Source organism: Callithrix jacchus, chromosome 2 (genome assembly GCF_049354715.1).
Source record: "Callithrix jacchus isolate 240 chromosome 2, calJac240_pri, whole genome shotgun sequence".
Taxonomy (NCBI): Eukaryota; Metazoa; Chordata; class Mammalia; order Primates; family Cebidae; genus Callithrix; species Callithrix jacchus.
The window spans coordinates 67674321-67687095 of NC_133503.1; the positions used below are offsets into that span (position 1 = coordinate 67674321).

Sequence of the window (12775 nt, forward strand, 5' to 3'; positions counted from 1 at the left end):
TAAACATTGTAAGGCAAAGAATGCAAGCTATTACTGACAGTGCCCTGTTAAGTGGATATATAAGTTAGAAGGTTTAACAGTGGGTGGCACAAAAGGTTGAGAATTGCTAACCAAAAAAAGATGATTCTGCTTCCTCCTTTAAGAAGGATCTCAGCATTGCTTCCTAAATTGCAAACGTGTGTTGCTCAACAAAGATACTGGAGGGAGAGAAACCAGGTAGGGGGCTAGTGCCCTCCTCCTGAAATTGATTATGAAATGCCTTTTCATAAAGAAACGGAAGTATTCCATTGTATTACTGCTTACCAAATGTTCCAATATTCCTGGTGTACTATCAGTCCCTGCAATCGAATTATACATCTCCATCTTGTTGAACACAGAGATCTTCACATCTTCACTTGCTTCTGACCTGAAATGTGGACTGGCATGATGCTTCTCACTTCAGGGAGAAGTTTTAAGAGCCAGCCACGTCTCTTTCCCCCTCTGCCACAAAAACTGGCACTGTACCATGTAGAAGGTGTTCCATCAGCTTGGGTATCAGCGTGGAGATGCAGCAGCCCCAGGATGATGTGTTGCAGGGCAGGTAATAAAACTTTATTGTTGAAAGACACGGAGGTTTTAAAGTCACTTGCTATGCTGCAGCATACCAAGCCTATTCTAACCAAATATATTTGTTCCAAAAGTGGAGTTTCTTCTATAAAAAATAAAATATGTCTTTGGAGACTGGCTGGATGGAAGCCCATGTAGTGCAGAGGTAAAACATTTGGTAAAAGTTTCACCTGCCATAAGAGCCCTGATGAGCTTGCAACTCTAGACAAGAAAGAGAAGATATCAGAAAGAATTGGCCAAATTTTAGCCAAGACCAAAACACACTAGTAAATCTAGAAACAAAAGACCATGTATATTTTCAGGAGGTACAACTTCTGAAACTCTAGCAGAGGGGGAATAAAAAACCTGAGAAGTGGCAATGGTTGATTAAAAGCTAGCTTCCTGGGAAGGGCCAACCCAAGATTGCAGCCACCAGGCCTCCTGTTAAGCCCTCTGAATTAAGATGGCATATGTGTCTTCTGACTAGGTTGGTATGTGTGCACACACCTTATATACTCTCCTCCCCTTGAATGTAAGCAGAAACTGGATATAAAGGGGTATCACTCCCTTGGTTATCTTAAGTTACATGGCAAAAGGGATTTTGCAGATGTAATTAAGGCCCCTCATCAGGAGATTTTAAGTTTTGTCAAAAAGTGGATTTTCCTGGGTGGTCTTGATAACCAGGTGAACCCTTAACGGTGTTTACAGAGATCTGAGGAATGCGAAATTCTGTGGCTGGTTTTGAAGGTGTAAGAACCAGATGACATCCTCTAGGAATTAAAAGTGATCCCTGGAGAAAAGTCAGCAGGAAACCAAAGACCTCTATCCTACAACTACATGAGTTGAAAGAGGACCCTGAGCTTCAGAAAGACACTCAGCCCAGCTGATGCCTTGATGTCAGCCTTATGAGACACTGCCCAGATTTCTGACTGACAGAACTAGAGATGACTATTGTGTGTTGTTTTAAGCCAATAAGATTGTGGCAGCTCATTAGACAGTAATAGAAAACTAAGACAGCTCTAATAAATCTTTTAGATCAAATTGCTCAGGAAAAAAAAAAGATCTCAAAGGTTCACTCAGAAAATGGGTAAAAAGGTAAAAACAACTAAATTTTGAGAGAAAGTCATGTCTCAGGAAGCTACTGGCTTCCTGTGGGTGTAGCTACAGGCATATGTTGTTGACTGAAAGATACTAGCTACGTTTTTAAGAGTTTTATGTCAAAATAACCACCACTCTAGATAAAAAGTAAAAATTGTAACAGTTTAAAACTTGTGGGTTATCAACCTTCTATGGAAGAAAGCAAGTGAGAGGGAAACAATCCCCAGGAGGGATTGTTTTCCAAAGCCCTCTTCAATTGCATCGAAGAAGGATCATGGAAAAGGAAGGACATCATCCCAAAGGGTGAAGGAGAACAATAGATATCCCAACCCCACCTAGAAATCTCATGTCTGTCATACAGGATTACAGAATTGCTATGGGCCAGTGACTGCTATGTGCTTTTCATTCTTTTCCTTTCCAAAATACAGTATTTATTAAGATTATTCTATCTCTGTTCTGACACTGTTATTTTGGGGAGAAATAAACAGATATATTTTTGACTCACAGGTATAGTGATGATACTGGCGTTTTATTCCTACAACCTTATTTTGACTTTGCCACACATACTTACTGATATCCAACTACATCACTAGAGTCTCTTGGCCTGAGGATTCCTTTCGCCAACATGGAAGGTAGAACTGCTGAGGAATTAACCCATTTGGGAACATCCCTCAACCAATGACTGATGGGAATCAATTATAAGTACCCAAGGTTCCCAATCTTTCAAGTGGGATGTTGAGTTGTCTGTCTTCACTGGCTCTCATCGTTTCTCCAGTGGGATTTAGCTCCAATTCCCCATGCCTTTTATTGGCTCCTTTGACTACCTTCTTTTTTTGTCTCACTTCTCCAATACTCTACCAGTGTTTTTTTTTATTTCCCAGATAAATCATTTGCATGTTGAGTCCCTATCTCAAGGTATCTTTCTAGAGAAACCTAACTATGACAATTGTTTTCTGAATCTAGGTGCTTCATATCTGGTAAGGACCAGGCAGAATTTATAACACCTCTTGCGGAGCATCTGAACTTTAGTCTTGAAGCCCCTGGAGGCAGCAGGGGCAGTTCTTGAGGTCTCTCTTAAGAAGAGGAGGAACTTGAGGGTTTCTGTTTGAAAAGGAGGAAAGGAACTTAATGTCTGATTAGTCCAAAAATGTGTTTTCTCTCTTTGTATTTCCTTTCCCTGTGGGAGGATTATACATCCCCACCTTAATGAATTTAGGAGTAAACTATGTAACTTCTTTGGTCCATGACAGCAGGGAAGAAGTGATGATTCATTTCCTGAGAAAAGCTTCAAGAGTCAGACACGATTTGCTACATCTCTTTCTTTTCTGCTATACATATGACAATGTTCCAGAAAGAGGATTTTCCATCAGCTGGGCCTCAGAGTGAAGAAGTAAAAGTAGAATCTGTCTGACCCTAGGATAGACCCAAACTTCTGGTATTGTAAGACACTAAGATTTTAGTATTATTTGTTACTGTGACATAACCTAGCCTGTCTTGACTAATACAGCACTCCCAAACAAGAACTTTGGGAAAACAAGGAAGACACAAATATCCAAGAAAAGACTAAAACTGAAGCTATGCAACCATATTCTCTGAAAATGAGGATACTGCAAAGAGGAGACTTTGACTCCTGTGATTTGGAAAGAAAATCAGTCAGTGTGGCTATTTAGAGGCACAGTAATAAGAACAAGAGGGCAGAGCAAAATTATGCAAAGGCTATCACTCAAGGAATTCAGGAGGATTTTTGTTCTCCCCACAGATGGAGTCATAAATAGCCAGAATATATTATCACAGGCAATCAGAAAATTGCTGTCAGTAATTTTAAATGAAACTTTAGCAAGTGAAATGTTGGAAAAATAAAACTGAGCATGCAAAACTCCCAGTAGTCTTTTCTGTATTTTTTAGGGTTTGGGAATCAGGGAACCTGTATCAAGGACTGGCTCTGGCTAATTTAAATAGAAAAATGATTTGCTCTGGTGATATTGGAGAGTTCTTGCATCTCTGAACGAGTGGAGGCCTGGATTCAGAAGCTATGCAGCCTAGGATAATGTCTCTAAATCACCGCACATATTGACCCAGTAAAGATGCCAGTTTATAATTGCCATGGATGAGGAGATACCCAGCAGCTTATACTGCCAATATTAATGGAGTGTTTGTCCCCTCCAAAACTTTATTAAAATTTAATCCCCAATGTGGCAGTATTGATAAGTGAGGCCCTTAAGAGGTGATTGGGTCATGAGGACTCTGATCTCATGAATGGATTAATGTATCCTTGGATTAATGGGTTAATGAGTTAATGGTTTATGGCAAGAGTGGCATCTGTGATTTTATAAGAGAGAGGGCAGAGTAGCAAACTCAGACCCCTCATCACGTGATGTTCTGTGACATCTTGGGACTCCTCAGAAAATCTCCACCAACAAGATTTTTCACAAGCCCACCAGATGTGACCACTTTACCTTGGATTTATCGGCCCTCATAACTGCAAGAAATAAATTTCTTTTCTTTATAAATTACAGTTTTCTGTATTCTATTATAAGTAACAGAAAATGAACTAAGGCAGGTGATGACACTGAAACTGGAATTTAGATGAAGCTGATGCAGCATTTCCCATCCCCTCTTTGTTGGTGTGTCAGTTTCGGCACCAAGGACAGCTCCAAGGTACCGCTAACCTCTGCCCAAAACTGTTGATGGTTCCCAAAAGCTTTTTGCGGGGGGTTTGGTCAGAAAAGTAAATTGAGGCAGCCACAACCAACTTCTGCAATTCCCTGCTAGCTTCAGAAATAGGGTCTTCTTAGTGAAAACACTGGTAATTGGAATCCGTTTCTCCACAATTTCTCTTTGGAAAAACCATGATGCCTTGAAGCCCAATCATACTGGAGAGTTTATTTTAAAAGTTTCTCAAACTGGATTATGTGCCATGCAACACTTTACCAGATGAAAAAAATACATAAAAGATAAACCCCATTGCCACAACTAACTCATCCCCACAAAAGATTGGTCTGTGTTTTTGGTGTCACTAGCTTGTCATTCAAAGTTTGAGGTGGGTACACATGAAGGACAAATTCAGTGCCATGCACAAGGGAGCCTAGAAAAAGATCTGTTGCTTTTATTGTCTATAGTGAAAAGTAGATTCTGTCTCAAAGATGAGTGAGTCTTCACAAAGAGGAAAAGGGCTCAGCTATTCAGTGAACAAGAATGACAGACAGCAACTTTAAGACCACATCTCTCACACGGAGACTAAATAGGTAGTAAGAAGGGCCCAAATTTTGATTCAGTCCCTGCTCTTTTCCTCCTGTTTAAACCTTCTCACCTCTGGGACTCGCCTTGTTATCTATAAAATGGGGACTGCTGTCTTTATGATTGCTACCTATTTATATATATCTCTCTCTTTCTTTCTGTTTATAACATACTCATCTTAAGGGCATTGCTGGATTATGTCTGCAAAAGTCACAAACAATGGTCACAGTACAATGACCACATGTGAGCCACAAACATGTTTGGATTGGTCCGTCACACTACTAAAATGTTTTAATTGTCAACCACAAAATATTACAAAAGATCTAGATTTATCTGTGTTTTGTAAGTGGAGATCAGATATTCTGAGTATTCTTTTGTTTATACATAGAAAGAGTGCCAGCTTTCACCAGACACCCTTCATCCCACTTCCCTAAAACCACCTTCCTATTTTTTCTATCTGCCAATGTCAGTCATATAAATGACATAGAAGGAAGCACCCTGGACTTGATCACAGGGACTTGAGTTTGACTTTCAGCTCTTCCACCTTCCAGTTTTGTGACTTAGGGGCAGTGACTTAATTTTTTAAGTTGAAATTTCCCTATCTTTCAGAATGACTGTGAATACCCTTTGGAATTGGTAACCATACACAAGAAAAGAGCACCAGAAGCCCTTTATTTCCTCATTATTAAGCACTCAGTGGTTTTCCCAGTCTCACATCCTGCCATGACTCTCCTCATAGTCCATTTTTTGGCAACACTGGACTCCTCTTCCCTGCCCCTTCTTGCTCTCGCTCTCTCACTCTCTTCATGGTAACATGCTGTTTCTTTCCAAATGCTGTTTCTGCTTCCTGAAATGTCCTCTTCCTTCTCTCTTCAACTTTTTTCAAAGGCACCTCCTCCACGAAGCTCTCCATGATCCCCCTGAGCTAAATGTGTTGCTCTTGCAGCTCATGGGGCTCCGATTCTTTATGTCATACTACCATTATTTCACAGTTTTATAAGTTATCTTTACATCCATGTCCCACTAGCCTGAGCACCTTGGGTTGTGGGGTCTTGTAGCAAGATCAAGGAGAAAATAAACCTAAGCTACTTGGGAGAATCTCAAAATAATAATAGTGAGCGAAAAGGTATATTGAAGAAAAATATACACCAAACGAATAATATCTATATTCAAGTTTTTAAACATGCAAGAATGTTGTATATGTTTTAGAAATATACATATGTGGTAGAAGTAAAATGATATGCACTGGAAAATAAAATTTATATTAATGGTTTCCTGTCAAATACACATGAGACATACAATCAGAATGGCTGTGGAGGGAGAGAGACTGGTCTACCCAGAAAGCTTTATTTTTATATGTAATATTCTATTTCTTAAATCTGGATGGTATATGATTATTTATACCTTTTTGTGTATGTTAAATATTTTTAAATAAATTTTAAGACAAAAGTAAAGATCATGGGATTTGGAGTTAAACAGATCTTGTCTCTGTTACTCTCAGTGAGATCCTAGGCAAGTTACCTTTTGAGCCTCGGTTTCCTCATCCATGAAATAGGAATTAAGAATGCTTCTCTAGGGTTTTGTAGAAATTATAACAGATTGCATCTATGAAGTGAGTGTCCCATGCAGGATCTAGTGCAGACCAAGTGCTCAGGAGATGTATGTTGAATAAATTAACAAATATTAGAAACCATGTATGATACTTTAAAATGCTTCTGGGGGCACTTACTTATTTAGCACCTTAATGTCTTTAAAGTAAAAGAAATAAAAGCATTATAACTGGCTGATTAGTAAATACTTGAGTATTGAAAGTAGAACAAAAGCGTCAAGACCCCCATTATTCTGTTCCCTCCCAAAGATCATCCTCAATATTTAAGTATGCATGGTGAAAATAGAGCATGACTCCTTCAGACGAAGGATCATAGTGTAAGGAAGGAGGGCTTCAAACAGGAGGCACAGCCTCCTTGGCGTGGCCTTTTGCTGCCAATCACCTCTCCTTTACCCTTGATCAGGAAACTTCTCCAGAAACTCAGAGAGTCACAGGCAGTCAGCACGCACATTCTCTATGTGCAGAGAAGGGGACAGTTCCCACTATGGCATTTTCCATCCCCTCCTTTCGGGCATGTTAGTTTCATTTCCAAGGACAGTTCTTAGCAAAGCTGCTGATGACTCCCAAATGCTTTTGAGGGGTGTTTGGTCAGAAAAGCAAATTGAGGCAGCTGCAACCAATCTGTACAATTCTCTGCCAGCTTCAGCAAGAGTCTTCTTAGTGAAACCACGGGTAACTAGAATCCACTTCTCCACAGTTTCTCTTTTTTTAATTTTAGATATTTTTATTTCTCCAAATTTGATATTTATCAGGAGTGACTGAAATAAAAAATAAAATTGAGTCCCTTCATCATCATCATGGAAATGGCTTTAAGAGAAAACTGGTCAGATGAATATTATTGCTTCCCATTTTCAACCAGTAAATAGTTGCCACAGATAAATTGACAGCCAGGAGTCTGTCGAGAATGCTCAAGATACGTTATATAATACAACATGCTTGTTCACAGGGGGACAATTCCCAGGAAATAACTTATGTGTTCTTCTTGACTTCATCATACAAGACAAGTACAAAAGCACCACCCGTGCCTCTGAGAACATTGGACCATGCACCCTTGAAGAAAGCTTTGCCTCCTTCATCACGAGCAATCTTCCTCCAGCAGTCAAGTGTGCCTGTGTACATGATGTCAGTTCCTTTGCGCCCCGACTGCATCATCATGTGGCGGCGAACAGTGTCAAATGAATAGGAAGTCAACCCGGCAACAGCAGTGACAGTCTGTGTGATCATCCAGCTGATAACGATGGGAGTGTTCTTGGAATCCGGAAGCATTCCCTTTGCAGTGTCATAGATACCGAAGTAGGCAGCTCGGTAGATGATAATACCCTGCACAGACACGTTAAAGCCTTGGTACAGGCCCTTAATCCCATCAGATTTGTAGATCTTAACCAGGCAGTCACCGAGGCGTCGGAATTCCCTTTCAGCTCCAGCTTTACCCACATCTGCTGCTAGATGGGTACGGGCAAAATCAAGAGGGTACACAAAACACAAGGATGTGGCCCCAGCAGCACCGCCTGATGCCAGATTCCCTGCAAAGTAACGCCAAACTGGGTCCTCTTGTCCACACCATCCAGGAAGATCTGCTTGTATTTATCTTTGAAGGTAAAGTTAAGGGCCTGGGTGGGGAAGTATCTGATGACATTGGCCAGGTTACCGCGCCAGAAGGACAGGACTCCCTGCTCCTTGGGAATACGGACCACGCAGTCTATAATGCCCTTGTATTGCTTATCTGCAGTGATCTGCTTGCTGGCATGCTGTACCTGCAGCAGCAGCTTGACCCGCTCGATGGCCACTACTGCCATCTTGGAGATGGCTGCGGCCACTCCACCTGCCAGGAAGTCTTTGGCGAAGGACACAGTGGCATCTGTCATGTTGAAAGGAAAGAGGAGGCAGGCTGCTGCAGGACGGGACTGGGCCAGGAACCGGCTTTGACTCCGGGGCTGTGGGCCACAGTTTCTCTTTAGAAAAACCATGAAGCCTTGAAGTCCAACCATACTGGAGAGTTTGTTTTAAAAGTTTCTCAAACCGGATTACGTGCAAGGCAACATTTTATCAGAGAAAAATATTTGAAAGGTAAACATCTAAATATATAAATACATATTTTTCAAGTTAAATACAAGGAACAGCCCTGAGGCAGAGGATAGCAGAGTTAGAATAGTGATTTAGGATTAGTGGGCCAGGAAAAGTCTCTCTGAGGAGCTGATATTGAATTTGGATTAAAAAGTTCTGGCCATGCAAAGATTAAGTGAGTACAGCCATGCAGAGAAACTGTGTGCAGAAGCCTGAGGGGAGAATGCAACTGACCTCAGGGGAGAAACCATTTCCATAAGAAGGAACAGAAAGTGCAAAAGCTCTGAAACCAGAAAGAGGTTGCCTGTTTGATTAACAGAGTGAGAGCAACGTAGCCTCAAGGCTTTCTGCAAGAGGAAGAAGACATGCAGTAAGGTCAGAAACGTTGGCCAGGACCAGAACAAGTAAAGTTTTAAGTGCCATGGTTTGCAGGGGATTTTTTTTCAACAGTTATGAGAAGAGATTGAAATAACTCAAGCAGACATGTGACAGAATCACATTGGTGCTTTAAAAAGATCATTATTGCTGTTGTCTGGAGAATGAGCTGAGAGGAGGCAACCAGTAGAAGCAGTTAAAGAGGTAAGTGGGGTTATCTTGGTGAGAGGTGAGTCTGGTGTGGGTGGCGTAGGAAGTTGAGGCAGACAGAGGTATGTGGGTTCAGGAAGTACTTTGGATATTGAACAAATAAACCTTGTTGATATATTGGATATGAGGGTGAGAGAAAAGGAAAAGATTAAAGATGAGTTTGGGTCTTCTCCTTTGAGCAAATGAGTAAATGGAGATGTCTTGAAGTGACCTAGAAAAATTGATGCAGGGAGAACAAATTGGTGGGAGACCAGGGGTTCCATCTGGAGCCTGTTAAGCTTGAAATGAATAGCATTGATGCATAGGCCTGATTGTATAAAGGGCTGGCTGATTGTATAAACTGGGAACTCAATTTGAGTAGAACATTCACTCAGGCATCACTGTACTTAGCATAGGGTTCTTATTGGAAAGGGAAGTATTTTGTCTCCCAGAGACATTTGCCAATAACTGGAGATATTTTTGTCTATCACAACTGAGGGAAAAAGGGATGCACCTAGCATCCCTTAGGCAGAGGCCAACAATGCTGCTAACTTCCCTGTAATGCACAGAACAGCACCCACAACAAGTAGCAATTCCACCAAAAATAATAATGTGCCAAAGTTGAGAAACCCTTGTTTAGAGCCTAGACATCTGCTACTTCTGCTAAGGAGGAGTGTTCACAGACAAGAGAAGACAACTCAGGACTGCTCAAACTCCCTGTTGGCCACCTCAATCCTTTTTCTTCAATTGTAGACTTTGCTTTCTCATCATCTAGCTTTAAAACATGTCTGACTCAAGCTTTAGAGTCAGACAAAATTGAGTTTGGATTTCAGCTCTGCCACTAATCATGTGACTTTGGGCAAATAACTTAAGTTCTCTTATTTTTGGAGAATAATAGTATCGCCTCCTGGGCTTGTGACAAAGGAAATGAGCTGATTATAATGTGTCAGAACACCGTCTACAACCCATCAATACTCAACAGATGATTACTACTCCTATCTGTGACCTAGCTTTAATTTTGTGTTTTTCTCAGACCTCTGTGCCCCTTCACAACTGTCCTCTCACTCCAGACTCCCATCTCTGAGCTGTGCAGACCTTTTTATGGCACATTTCATACTGAAAGTATCTATTTATGAGCCTGTCCATTGGCAGTGAGTATGAAGCTAATTCTCCTCAGATTCATAATCCCCTGTAATTTTCCCAGACACCAAATCATCATCCACTCACCCATTTAACCCACATATCAGCCCAGGAAAACATGCTCTGGTGTTCTTGGTTTAAAACTGCAGCAGTCAGCAGAGCTCAATTTAAAGAATGCACTAAATGACCCCAAACAGCTCCTGTCACCACTAAACCAAGTTCAAGATACAACCCCCCTCCATACAGCCTTTTAAAAGTTGCTTGACACCTGTCCCAGAAACCCAAGCAAAGGTGTTAACCCCCACCCCTAGGCAACTTTGCTTTGTGGATCCAGAGTGTCATGGGGCAAGGGCAGGCCAGCTCTGGGTTCTCTCTGCTCAGCACCACTGCCTGCCCAGCCCCAGGCAGGCTCCTTGGATAGCCAGGACTCTGTCTTGCTGAGACAGCTTCAGCCAAGCATCTATGGTCTCTTGGCCCAGCAAGCCTTAATGATGTCACCAGACCCGGGCACAAATTTGCTGAGCCCGTGATATCACAAAATCTTCTTCCCAGGACCTGAGAAGAAGACAGAAGTTTTTCAGGGTACTGGCTGCTTAACAAAAAAGGGAGAGGGCTGGAGAGTTTATTATTTGGGTCTCTAATGAAAAATCTGAAAGGAATCATTAAAGGACCCTTAATTTTGGAAAAGATCCTTGTGGAAAGGTAAAAAATGACTTTTATTCTCTAGCTTTTCCAAGTCTCAGCTTCCTTCTTAAAAGCATGAAAATAATAATTATTTCCTTGAAGAAACAACTGTGAGGTTTCAAGAGCAAACATATATTAAAAACATATAATGTCCAGCATAAAAAAGGGAGTTGGCAAATGATACGGTTTGGCCTTGTTCCCTACCCAAATCGCATCTTGAATTGTAGTTCCCCAAATCCTCATGTGTCATGGGAGGGGTCTTGTGGGAGATAACTGAATCATGGGAACAGTTACCCTTAAGCTGCTCGGATGACAGTGTGTTCTTACGAGATCTGATGGTTTTATAAGGGCTGTTTCCCTTTTGCTCAGCACTTATCTCTCCTGCCGCCTTGTGAAGAAGGTGCATTGCTTCCCCTTCACCTTCTGCCATGATTATAAGTAGCCTGACGCCTCCCCAGCCATGCAGAACTGTGAATCAGTTAAACCTCTCTTCTTTATAAATGACCTGGTCTTCAGGATTTCTTCATAGCAGCATAAGAACAAAGTAATATACAAAGAACAGTCTTCAGGATTTCTTCATAGCAGCATAAGAACAGAGTAATATACAAAGAACAGTCATTTTATTTAATTTTATTAAATAATGTTTATTCATTGAAGAAAAATTAGATAATATAGATAAATCAAATAAATAAGAAAAGCCAACCACAAGCCTACCATCCTAAGCTAATAACTGTTAAGCTTTTAAAGAGGACCTTCCAAACATTTTTTCTATGCATGAATATGCAGACACCTGATTCACAAACGTGACATCATGCCACTATCAGAGGCTGTCACCATACAGGCAGAAAGCCCACATGTTCTAGAAGGCCCTCAGCATCACTACAGGCCCATATATGTTTACATGGGCTTAACTTTGCTCTCTGCCTTTATGTGAGTTGGCATTAAGCAAAACTAGATTAGTATCCTCTAGACAAAGACAATTTACCTAAACAGCAAGGTGCAATCCACAGAAGCTGCAGATAGAAGCATACTCTTGTACGCTTCCTTGAATCGAGGCATCAAATTCCTTTGAAATCAGGTCATCTTGTGCAAGTTTAGGTTCATGCTAGCTCGGTGTGCCTGAAGAAAGGCAGAGGAGCTTTGGCAATCCCTGAGGAATGTACCCCATGCAACAGGAATCACTTCTAGGCACCAGCGGGAACAGCCAGGGATGCTCACATTCACTAACACTTACTATGCAAGAGTCACTTTGTGGTCTTTATTCATTTGACCTTTACATCTTTATGAGGCTGGTACTATTACTGTCCACATTTTACAGATGGAAAAATTGAGGCACAGGGAATAAAGGGACCCCTAAGGTCTGTTTCCTTTCAGAATTCCTCATGGGACCTTGGCAGCTCATTAATGTCTCTGAGCCTCTGTTGGCTAATCTTGCAAAGGGAACTGCAATGCATTTTCAGTTCTCACCACAGACAGGGAACTGAAAATATATTAGGTTGTATCCTTTATCTTTTTCAGAAAATGCTTAGCAAAATTTTAACACTGCTCCCCCTTCCCCAGCCCCCAGGACTATAAATACAATTTAATTCATTTAATCAAACCTGTCATTAGCTCCCTTCCTGGCCACAGGTGTAGAGATGTGTCTGGAGCCTCATTAGTAGGTCCATGGTATCAGGGTTTGGGGCCACATCAAGAGCTGCTAAGTAAAGCAGATCACAGTTCCCGTGGCCTTGGAGTGAGCCATTTCCTGTTTAATTTTCACTTGTCCACAAAAGCTATTAACTGCTTGAGAAG

At 41.3% G+C, this 12775-nt stretch overlaps 1 pseudogene; it reads right to left on the reverse strand.

The window, feature by feature from the left end:
- Nucleotides 1-690: 690 nt before the first annotated feature.
- Nucleotides 691-8605, reverse strand: LOC144581562 (ADP/ATP translocase 2 pseudogene; annotated as a pseudogene).
- Between the last annotated feature and the right edge of the window lie 4170 nt (nucleotides 8606-12775).